The sequence below is a fragment of the Petromyzon marinus genome, chromosome 46 (genome assembly GCF_048934315.1).
Source record: "Petromyzon marinus isolate PM22_M1 ecotype Great Lakes invasive population chromosome 46, UKy_Petmar_22M1.pri1.0, whole genome shotgun sequence".
Taxonomy (NCBI): domain Eukaryota; kingdom Metazoa; phylum Chordata; class Hyperoartia; order Petromyzontiformes; family Petromyzontidae; genus Petromyzon; species Petromyzon marinus.
Window position 1 is genome coordinate 5,371,528 of NC_133712.1, and position 12,630 is coordinate 5,384,157.

At 48.4% G+C, this 12,630-nt stretch overlaps 1 long non-coding RNA gene across 1 annotated transcript; it reads right to left on the reverse strand.

Moving 5' to 3' along the window:
* Positions 1-8,496: 8,496 nt before the first annotated feature.
* Positions 8,497-12,123, reverse strand: LOC142930981 (uncharacterized). Its single transcript, XR_012946976.1, has 4 exons — positions 11,423-12,123; positions 10,160-10,210; positions 9,719-9,800; positions 8,497-8,686 (listed from the first exon to the last, which is right to left on the reverse strand). It is a non-coding gene; the product is annotated as an uncharacterized LOC142930981 (long non-coding RNA).
* Positions 12,124-12,630: the final 507 nt, after the last annotated feature.

Below are 12,630 nucleotides of genomic sequence, written 5' to 3' on the forward strand. Positions count from 1 at the left end.
ATGAGTTTTGGTCTCTGGTCACATCTGCCCGGGTGATGAATGTTCTCGATGGAGCCTTGATGGGCGTTTCGCTCTGCGGGAACAGCAGCAAAGATTATTAAACAAACGCAACCTTTACTGCAACGAGTCATTATTTTTGCAGTCACTTGTGCCTGGTTGTGACCATCAACTCGCTACATTTGTGAACGTCGTTTAACCACGGGTGACTGAAACTCCCAAGATCCAAAACCTAGGATCTTAGCCGGGTGGTGTTGGTGGCGAAGTCCTGTAACCCAGCACTATGGAGGCAACAAGGGTGGGTGGATCACACAAATGGTGTTAAACTCCCTTCCCGTTGCTTTTCAGGTGTCATAGCATGGCCTGCTAGAAGGGGGTACAGCAAAGGTTGACTTCATCTATTCGTTCTGCATGGGATCGACTGTTGCCTCCTCGCATGTGTGGGTTTTCTCCAGGAACTCCGGTTCCCTCCCATATGTAAACACTCATTAATTGTTTGATAACACCTGCATATATAGACGACCACAAAGTTTGGGGGGAAATTTGGCACAGGCTCACCACCTGGTAGCCTTTCCCGATCGTCTGTGGTTCCTCCTCACGCCTCTGAGTCGTTCTCTCGCTTCGAGTGAGCGAATAATGTGCAGTGTGTCACAAGTTAAAAAAATATTATTGAAGCAGTGCCGGATCATTGTGCTTGACCCAGTATTGGCCCCAGGAGCCACCCAGTCACCACCTATATTAAATCCATACTCTTTGGTTCTTTCGGTAAAGTCAGGTAGGTAGAAAAACAATAGATTACGACGTTTCGATCGCAACACAAGCAATCGTCATCAGGTGGGACAACCACACCAACTGCTGAAGACAGCAGTTGGTGTGGTTGTCCCACTGCTGTCTTCAGCAGTTGGTGTGGTTGTCCCACCTGATGACGATTGCTTGTGTTGCGATCGAAACGTCGTGATCTAATATTTTTCTACCTACGTGACTTTACCGAAAGAACCAAAGAGTATGGATTCCTGCAGTCACGAAAGCTTCAAATCAAGATTATATTAAATGTTTGATTATATTTATGAACATTCTGCCTCTGACCACTCGCTATCCCTCTCCCCCTATGACTTTCAGTCTCTGTCTCCCACTCTCTTTTGTCTCTGTTCTCGTTCTCCGACTCTCTTGCCCTATCTATCTTTCATCCGTATCTCAACCGTGGCCGTCCATTATGAACCCCTTGCTGCTCCACCGAGCCGCCTCCGCTTCTGCGCTCACCTTGATGAGCGGGACGAGGCGTGCCTGCTTGACGAGCTGCCACAGCTCATTGGAGTTCTGCCTCAAGAGGGGCGGCACCGGATTGCAGCACGCGAGCACGCCCTGCAGCTCCCTGCGTCGGCAACGACGATGTCAACATGTTAGAGCAGCGACACGCGTCACAACACAACGCCAGAGCAATGCAACATCACGGCAAAACCACGTCACAGCAACAACACAATCTCACAGAAACAGCACAACGTTACAACAAGCCAGCACTCCCTCTCTGTCTTGCATCAAACAGCAATGGCACGGACTAGGGTGCATATAGCCATTAATACTGGCAAAAGCATATCCGTTCAAGATGGCGTACATATATCCTATTCATGCTGGTGTACATACGCATATTGTTCATTCTGGCGTATGTGCATATAGGCAGCTCAGGAAAGTCTATGGATGTATAGCCTAATAAAGTATTAAAGCTTTCGTGACTGCATAAAATTACTCATTGTTTTTTTTCGGTAAAGTCACGTATGTAGAAATACAATAAATAATATAATAATATAATTTTATTGTATTTCTACATACGTGACTTTACCGAAAAAAACAATGAGTATGTATAGACTGTTCATCCTGGCGTACGTATGTATATTGTGTTCAGGCTGGCATACGTACGTAAAGCCTGTCTTGTCTGGCGTACGTATATATAGCCTGGTCATTATCAGGATCATACAAACCAATGCTATTACCACAATGCAACCTTCATCATCACCATCATACTATCACCATATCCATATCATCACCAGCATCCAGATCACCATCCACATCAAAACATTATGAGTGGCACCACCATCAACACTATCACTACCACTCTCACTACTAACAGCACAATCATCAGCCACCACCACTATTGCCAACAACAAGAACAGGCGCCATATGCCAATAAGTGTTGGTGACATCACCACGGCGGTTGTCTCAGGCCAGGTGCATTCCGAATCCACGTGCAATGTCGAAGGCTCGCTAACAGGAGCTCACGGAACAGAGCCAGGTCCCATGGGTTGACTGACTGCAATGACTGGGGCAGATGCACCAGCTGTGCACGCGACTGTGCCAACTTGCTGCATTTTAGCCGCCCGGCACTCCGCTCTTTATTGTGAGCATCGCTCTTCTGACATTCGTTGTTGTTGGAGGGCGAATATTACCACCACTGTCAATACCATCATGGGTATCACTCGCACCACCATCCCAACTGTCCCTGCCACCACCGGCCCCACCACCACCGTGCGCGGCTTACCGAGGCATCTCCTCTGCGATCTTCATGAGCATATGGTTTGGGAGGACTTATCTGTGACAGCAACAGCACAACACACACCGGTCAGGCCAGGGCACTATGCACATCTCAGCAATAACAATAATCACACAGGCCGTACAGGCCCAACAACGCAACAGCGACAGTAATCGTACTACGCAACCATTGACCTACGGCACTGGAATGTGCAGTTTCTACAACTGGTTCAGGATCGCGATCAGGTAAATTAAAAAGTGCTGCGTCGTACACCCCAGTGTTTTACTGTGCTATATTATAAAACACCCGTGTATCGATATTTCCATTTTAATGTGTTATGGTCAAAACGTCGTGATAACTTTTATTGTTTTATATATATTTTATTATTTATTGTTTCCCTTCAACGTGACTTTACCGAAAGAGCTAAGAATATGAATTACTGCAGTCACGAAAGTTTTAAATCAAAATTTAGACTGTGTGTTGTTTTAGTGCGGTCTTGGATCGTTTTTGTTGTTGTTTTGCTGCCTTGCCCTAAAGTGCATTGAGTGTTAAAAAATCTACAGTAATTCATGTAATTATGCAATTTTTACTTATATGCTTTATATTCATACATTTGTCGCTACTCTGGACATCTGTGATAAAGAGTTCATAGCTCATCGGATTCCTCCAGTCTAAATAAATATTCTGATAAGTCAAGATAAATATTTTGAACGCTGTGGTGTTGTTCCGTTTGCTGTGTTATTCTACGCTGTCGGAAAGTCCCGTGCTTTGCTGCACTATGCTATGCAGTGCAGTACACGGCTATTTCAGCGCCGCGGGTGCTCTCACCCCGTGCTCTCGTCCTCGGCGCGTGCCGTGCGGTCGCGCCAGGCGTACAGGAGCCGGGCGGCGCTGCTCTGCTGCACATCCAGTGGCTGTTTGTGCTTGTGCAGCAGCTCCAGGTAGGAGTCCTCGGTGAACACCGGCTTGTGGTAGCGCTGAGACACACACACACGCACACAGGGAGAGAGAGGGAGATGGAACCATGCAAGTAGTGACAGCGGCAGCAATAATTACCAGGGTTGTTAAAATGATCATCGGTTAACTGGTAATTGTTTTCAGCATCAATTACCAGTTCTGAAAGTCGGTAACCAATGTTTCCAGTGGGAATTTTTATCGCGAATGCACTAATTAGGATGCATGAACATTAAAACGGTACGGCAGGCCCGAGTCACCACATTGAACATAAATCGGCATTTTGCGACCCCCTCCACTGCCACTGTGTAGCATATTATTACGTTCCAGGGACTCTATGAGATGATAGTACAATAGTCTACACACATTACACCATGAACTATATCACTTCGTTTATCTAGTTAAAAAGATAAATATATTCTTTGTTTATTGCTCGAGGCCTTGTAACAGAATAAACAATATTTTTGGAAGGGTGGGCAACTGTCCCGATCGAGAGTGAGAGTGGTGGATTTGCTTACAAAGATAGGCTTGTAAGTTGCTGACTGGCGGAGCCAGTGGGGGGTGGGGTGGCACGTGCCCCCCCAATGATCCGATCGAAATCCCTAATTTAGATCGGATCATTGGGGTTTATTGGTAATAAATCGGCATTTTGCGACCCTCACTGCCACTTTGTAGCATATTATTACGTGCCAGGGACTCTATGAGATGATAGGACAATAGTCTGAGTCCATAATTGGTAATAAGTAATGGCTAAGCAGTTTCAGCGACTCGCAGAATTGTGCGCAGTCGCGATGCCGACCACACAACGCGGTTCGAATTCGATCCTCGATCGATGGCTGCGCCATCGCCGCACACGCGTCAAATAAAAACCAAGGGACAAGTCCTTACTTACTAACACTACCTTTTTTCATTGCTGGAGGGGTTGCCCCCCTCCCCACCTGAAAATCCTGGCTCAGCCATTGCCCACCACTCACCTTGAGTGCCACAGTTCGGCTCTGGTCCCACACAAGCTGCAGGAGGTTGGGTCGGCCCAGCGCCTTGGTGAGCAGGTCGGCGCGGACGCGGTCGTACACGTACAGCAGGTAGTGCGTGTCGGCACGCGCATAGTGCAGCATGTCTGGCAGGAGAGGCCTGTGTGTGTGCGTGCATACGTGGATGTGTGCAAGTGTTGGTGTGCGTGTGTATGCAATTGTGAGTGTGTATGTGTTTGTGTGTGAGTGTGTGCATGCGAGTGTGTATGAGACGCAGATGTTAATGTACCGCAACATTTATCTGTTGACCCATGTTTCATTTCCGGTGAAGGATAACATCATTTGGGAGTGATATAAAAACCAGTATTGGACCTCCCCCAAGACTGACTGGGCCTTAAATGAGTACCTAGTATAAGATATGAACATCAGCACTGGGGAAGCAAAGGAGGTCAGGCATGATGCTAACCACATTACCCTCTCAAACATTGTGCCAGCCTTAATAGGGGCTCGCTAAGATAACTTGAGTGGGGAGGGGGGGGTGAAAGTGCTTCATATGTACTGTTCTACGAACCCAGTGATGGGACTTCAATTCCTCACCCTGGCCAACTAGATTCAGCAGTCTATTCAGGCGACACGGGGGATCTTTGTCCTTGTGTGTGAATGTGTAAGCAGTAGAGTAGCGGCTAGCACCCTGTGCTATGAACCTGGTGAAACGAGTTCGATTTCTACTCACGGCCAACACCTGTGACAATTATCTGAACCGGTCCCGGCCCTCCACTAGCTCGACTCAGCCTCAAATGAGTACCTGGTGTAGCGGTGTGTAAACATAACCACTGGGGAGACAAAGGCGGCCGTGCATGGTACTGGCCACCCACCCCCTCCTGTGTCGTGCTGGCCTTCACAGGTGTCTGTTAATAGCACTTTCCCCAACAATTAGTTGAGGCTATACAGGGGATCTTTGCCTTTGTTTGTGTACGTGTGTACAAGTTAGCCCGTGCATGCGCGCGCGTATGCAGAGGTTCGAGCAAGTGCGGCGTGCGTACCGGATGCGCCAGTCAGCCAGCTGGTACTGCTTGTCGGTAGACAGGCTGCAGTAGTGCATGAGGAGGTGGGCGAGCGAGTTTCTGGCGAGGCCGAGGGAGCGCGCCGCTGGGTGCGTGTCGAACAGGCCCACCACGTACAGGCCCAGGTCACGTTGCAGCCACTCAATGTCCGAGTCCGCTCCGTGGAAAACCTGCGCCCCCGCCACACCGCAGCGTCAATCACCACGTCACCGTGGCAATCACTGCGCCACTGCGTCGCCGCGTCAAGCACCACGCCTCTCACGTGGCCGGTGCTCAAGATATGGTTACAACGTCCCTAGTAACCATCGTCGCCGCCGCCGCTGTCAACAAGGCATGGCTGCAGCCAGCCCCCCTTAATTGCTTCCTTTCTCTATTTCCCTTGCTCGGTCCGACCTGCTCCCTCCTATTCTTTGGTCCTTTCGGGAAAGTCACCACCACGTAGAAGGGAAGCAATAAAATAATAAAAATATATAAAACAATACAATTCTCACGACGTTTCGACTGCAACACAAGCAATCATCATCAGGTGTGAAAACCACAGAAAGAATTTTATTGTTTTATATTTTTTATATTTTATTGTTGCCCTTCTACGTGACTTTACCAAAAGAACCAAGAATATCAATCCCTGCAGTCACGAAAGCTTTAAATAAATAAAAATTCTGCTCCCCCCTGTTCTCCCCGTGTAATTCTGCGCCCCGAGATGTTTGTTACGCTTTAGGTGCAATACAAGTGCAATTTATTGTTGTAAACATTCACCCAATGGCATTCATATCGAGTGTGCAGGCAGTGCAATGATACATTGGCAGGAAGCTGGAGGGACCCAGGCGTCGTGCTACAAAGTCGGCGAGGGAGAGGGATGTCTCTCTCCTTGTTTTGCTGTCTCACTCGATTATTTTGTTTATGCATGTCTACGTGCACGCGTGCCTCTCATCTTGACAATGTTGGGGTTGGTGAAGGCCTCGTTGAGGATGTACAGGTCGTCGCGCAGCATCAGTGTGTCGATAATGAAGTCCTCTTCGCGCGTCGAGATTTGCATGAGGCAGGTGATGCCCAGGAAGGAACGGTATGGGTGATGCTACGGGGCCACGCACAGGAATAGCCGCTCAACGGTGGGCGGACAAACAAGAGTAGAAGAGGCAGATAGGCGGTCGAGAGGGACGAAAGCAAACACAGATCCCCCATAGAGCTTTAACAGACTGTTGGGACAAGTGCTGTTAGAGAGCACCTATGAAGGCCGAAACGGCACACGAGGGGTTGGGTGGCCAGCACCACGCCCGGCCGCCTTTGTCTCCCAAGCGGCAATGTTTTTAAACATCGCACCAGGTACTCAATTGAGGCCGAGTCAAACTCGGGGAGGGCCAGGACCGGTTCAGAAAATTGTGCTCTCGCACAGTCGGTACGGCGACCGGCTCCTCTTGAGGGCGCTCCACCTTCATCTTCTTCTCCGCTGCAGACACGGGGATCCGTCACTCATGGCGAGTGCGTGCAGTAGTGTGCTGGTTAATGCACTGCAAACCCAGTGAACTGATTTCAATTCCCGCTTGCGATCAACAGCAATGGCAAATATTTGATCAAGTCCTGGGCCTCCCCGAGGTCGACGGAGTCTTAAATGAGTACCGGGCACGATGTGTAATCATCAGTGCTGGGGAAACAAAGGCAGCCGAGCCTGGTGTTGACTACCCACCCCTCGTGTAATCCTGGATCTTCAGAGATGCTTGCTAACAGCACTTGCCCCAAGTCTGTTAAAGGTGATACGATTTTTGTTTTTGTCGTATGTGTGTGTGAGCAACGCCTCGACTTCTGTACATGTCTGCATGTGTGTGTGTGCACATGCACGTGCAAGTGTTTGCGACTGCTGGATTCGTGCATGTCTCTGTGTTCATGATGTGTGTGTGTGCCTTCACCGTGTTTGGCTTTTGCAGGCTGTGCAGAGCTCTTCTTTGGTTTCTCTAGCGCTTTCATCAGTTTCCAGCGACTACAGATCTACAGAGACGGATGAGATAGCACTCAACGGGTTCTCATCACTCACTCAGTCAACTACTTAAACACTCATTCACTTACTCAGCCACTCAGGTACTCGTTCAACGATCCAACCAATCATGCGCTCAACTACACTCTCTCACCTACCCACGCACTCACTCAACCATTCATTCACCCACTCATCTGCTCAAACATGCACTCAAATAACCACATTAATCACCAAACCACTAAAATTCCTCACTCAGAACCCATCCGCACGTGTGCACAAGTGGTTTGTGAAATGGAATGATGGAGAAAATGATGATGGAGATGATGATGTGAGCAAGATGTTAGCACACAACAATCACGTGTTACCTCAAACACTTTTGAGTTAGGATCCAATTTCTTTTCTTGAAATGGCAGAGATTTCCCGTCACTGGATGGTAGATACTGCAAGCACAAGCACATGAACAGATGCACAAGCGAACTTTTTATTTTCAACCACTTCCTCGAGTCCCCACGTCTTCGTGTTTCCAGGATTTCTGCGTCAAGGAAGACCGTTTTATCCAAATCCTAAGTGACCCCGTGTCACGTGTGACCCTGTGCTAATATTGTGTCTCTATGCCTCCTATCTGTCTCTCATTTACCATGCCTCCTGTGTGTTCCCCACGTCCCTAAGTCGCTTGTATCACTGCATTGTCTTGGTGTCCTTGTAATTCCCGTGTCTCAAAGTCCATGCATCTCCATGCCACTCAACTACCCCTGTGCCTCCACATGTCCCTGTCTCCCCATGTCTCACCATGCCAAAGGGGTTGACGAACGTCTGCAGGACACGCGCTGCCTTCATCTGGGACGTGGAGCTCTGAGCAGTGCGAGCCTCGTTCTGCTGCTCTTCGCTGTCCTGCACACCGCAAGCAGAGCGCAGAGCGCTACAGCACATCGCAGCGCACTACAGCAACATGACAGCAATTTCAGCACAGCTCAGAATGCGACAGCACACAAGAGAACGCACAGAACGCCCCAGCACATGATGGCTAACACAGCAAACACAGCACGGTACAGAAAGCTACAGCACACGAGATCACACACACAGTGCTTTCGCCAGCGGTGTGGGAAATGAGACATGGGTTGGTTGTGGTCGTGTGACGATGTTGGGCTCACGTCAAACAGGGTGAGGACCGGGCGCATGGCAGGCACCGCCCTCCGTGCTCCCTCCACTGCACCACACAAAGACAAAAGTCAAAGATCCTCAATATAGCCTTGAAAAGACTTTTAGGGCAAGTGCTGTTAGCGAGCATCTACGAAGGTCAGCACGGAACACGAAGGGGATGGGAGGACCAAAACTACACCCAGCCACCTTTGTCTCCCCAGTGCTGATGCTTTACATGCACTGAGTACTCATTTAAGGCTGAATTAATCTAAGGGAGCCCCAGGACCGTTTTAGATATTCGTCACCAGTGTTGGCCATAAGCAGCAATCGAACTTGGGTCGCCAGGTTAATAGTGCAGCACGCTAACCAACTAAACTACTGCTGTTCGTCGTGACCGGGAATGGAACTTAGGCCATCAGGAACGTGCCACTACGCACTACCACTGCACAACCGTTCTCTAGTGACATACAGACATACGCTCGCTAGCACAGAAGATGCACAGAGATACAGACTGAACAATACACACGTGAAGACACACACCCACACACGCGCAATAATATACAGGGCCACACACCTGTTGCAACCGCTGACACACAAGACATACGCATGCAGACAGGCAAATAAAGACACGTTAACAGAGACACAGGAATGAATACACACATATGAATGGAAATGCACGCAATTGAACACAGACATAGACACAAAGTGAAATAAATAATACGCACATACACGCAGCAGCCAAAGAAGGGTCATTGCTTAAAACATCACCTATTATGTAAGTTTTACTTTTAGGACAATGTTACTGAAAAGTATTTTGTTATTTTTGCTTGTGCCCCACTGTAAATGCAGTCAGGACATTACTTGTTATTTATTTCACTAAATTACGTTTAATTTGTACACAGAACATGGCAATTATTTGTATGATTACTACTCAAATTATGAGTGTGATATTCAAAAACAGCACAGTATTTTTTTCATGTCAATATAATGAAATCTACTCGTGACAGGCTAGGTGTTCTCATCAACTGTCACGAAAAAAAATATATAATCCATATCATGAGCTTTGCCGATATAACCAGCACAACTAAGTGTGAGCTACCTTCAGTACCGTGCCTTGTGATTGGCTGCCTGTCGTCCAATGATAAGCCATCATGAGGACAGAAGAGAGGGTTTTCCAATCGCTGTCAAAATACAGAAGAAAATTGATTGAACAATCAGTGCCACACTAGGGTGGGCATACAAATGATACCATTAAGCTCACCTTTGGGGGATTGAAACATCTAGATTGTACTGTCTGGGTCAGGCCATGAACCAACAAAATCACACAGGGGTGTCAACCTACACAACAATCGGAACATTATTCACACGCTAAGGACGGACATGAACTGAGCTCCTCATTGTCACGACGGTTTAGGGACGTGGAATAAAAAAAAAAGAACCACAAATGAAGAGTTCTGTGCCGGATAATGAAAATGAGATGTACAGTTGATAATCGCAAGTAAAGAGGGCATTTGTGTGATGAGTTTTGGTCTCTGGTCACCTCTGTCCGGGTGATGAATGTTCTTGATGGAGCCTTGATGGGCGTTTCGCTCTGCGGGAACAGCAGCAATGATTATTAAACAAACGCAACCTTTACTGCAACGAGTCATTACTTTTGCAGTCACTTGTGCCTGGTTGTGACCATCAACTCGCTACATTTGTGAACGTCGTTTAACCACGGGTGGCTGAAACTCCCAAGATCCAAAACCTAGGATCTTAGCCAGGTGGTGTTGGTGGCGAAGTCCTTTAACCCAGCACTATGGAGGCAACAAGGGTGGGTGGATCACACAAATGTTGTTAAACTCCCTTCCCGTTGCTTTTCAGGTGTCATATCATGGCCTGCTAGAAGGGGGTACAGCAAAGGTTGACTTCATCTATTCGTTCTGTATGGGATCGACTGTTGCCTCCTCGCATGTGTGGGTTTTCTCCAGGAACTCCGGTTCCCTCCCATATGTAAACACTCATTAATTGGTTGATAACACCTTCATATAAAGACGACCACAAAGCTTGGGGGGAAATTTGGCACAGGCTCACCGCCTGGTAGCCTTTCCCGCTCGTCTGTGGTTCCCCCTCACGCCTCTGAGTCGTTCTCTCGCTTCGAGTGAGCGAATAATGTGCAGTGTGTCACAAATTAAAAAATTATTATTGAAGCAGTGCCGGATCATTGTGTTTGACCCAGTATTGGCCCCAGGAGCCACCCAGTCACCACCTATATTAAATCCATACTCTTTGGTTCTTTCGGTAAAGTCAGGTAGGTAGAACAATAATAGATCACGACGTTTCGATCGCAACACAAGCAATCGTCATCAGGTGGGACAACCACACCAACTGCTGTCTTCAGCAGTTGGTGTGGTTGTCCCACTGCTGTCTTCAGCAGTTGGTGTGGTTGTCCCACCTGATGACGATTGCTTGTGTTGCGATCGAAACGTCGTGATCTAATATTTTTCTACCTACGTGACTTTACCGAAAGAACCAAAGAGTATGGATTCCTGCAGTCACGAAAGCTTCAAATCAAGATTATATTAAATGTTTGATTATATTTATTTATGAACATTCTGCCTCTGACCACTCGCTATCCCTCTCCCCCTATGACTTTCAGTCTCTGTCTCCCACTCTCTTTTGTCGCTGTTCTCGTTCTCCGACTCTCTTGCCCTATCTATTCTTCATCCGTATCTCAACCCTGGCCGTCCATTATGAACCCCCCGCTGCTCCATCGAGCCGCCTCCGCTTCTGCGCTCCCCTTAATGAGCGGGACGAGGCGTGCCTGCTTGACGAGCTGTCACAGCTCATGGCGTTCTGTCTCACGAGGGGCGGCACCGGATTGCAGCACGCGAGCACGCCCTGCAGCTCCCTGCGTCGGCAACGACGGGACACGACGGCAACGACGATGTCAACATGTTAGAGCAACGACACACGTCACAACACAATGCCAGAGCAATGCAACATCACGGCAAAACCACGTCACAGCAACAACACAATCTGACAGAAACAGCACAACGTTACAACAAGCCAGCACTCTCTCTCTATCTTGCATCAAACAGCAATGGCGTGGACTAGGGTGCATATAGCCGTTGATACTGGCAAAAGCATATCCGTTCAAGATGGCGTACATATATCCTATTCATGCTGGTGTACATACGTATATTGTTCATTCTGGCGTACGTGCGCATAGGCAGCTCAGGTTAGTCTATGTATAGCCTGTTCATCCTGGCGTACGTATGTATATTGTCTTCAGGCTGGCATACGTACATAAAGCCTGTCTTGTCTGGCGTACGTATATATAGCCTGATCATTATCAGGATCATACTAACCAATGCTAGTACCACAATGCAAACTTCATCAACACCATCATACTATCACCATATCCATATCTTCACCAGCATCCAGATCACCATCCACATCAAAACATTATGAGTGGCACCACCATCAACACTATCACTACCACTCTCACTACTACCAGCACAATCATCAGCCACCACCACTATTACCAACAACAAGAACAGGCGCCATATGCCAATAAGTGGCGGTGACATCACCACGGCGGTTGTCCCAGGCCAGGTGCACTCCGAAGCCACGTGCAGTGTCGAAGGCTCGCTAACAGGAGCTCACGGAACAGAGCCAGGTGCCATGGGTTGACTGACTGCAATGACTGGGGCAGATGCACCAGCTGTGCACGCGACTGTGCCAACTTGCTGTATTTTAGCCGCCCGGCACTCCACTCTTTATTGTGAGCATCGCTCCTCTGCCCTTCGTTGTTGTTGGAGGGCGAATATTACCACCACTGTCAATACCATCATGGGTATCACTCGCACCACCATCCCAACTGTCCCTGCCACCACCGGCCCCACCACCACCGTGCGCGGCTTACCGAGGCATCTCCTCTGCGATCTTCATGAGCATGTGGTTTGGGAGGACGTATCTGTGACAGCAGGAGCATAACACACACCGGTCAGGCCAGGGCACTATGCACGT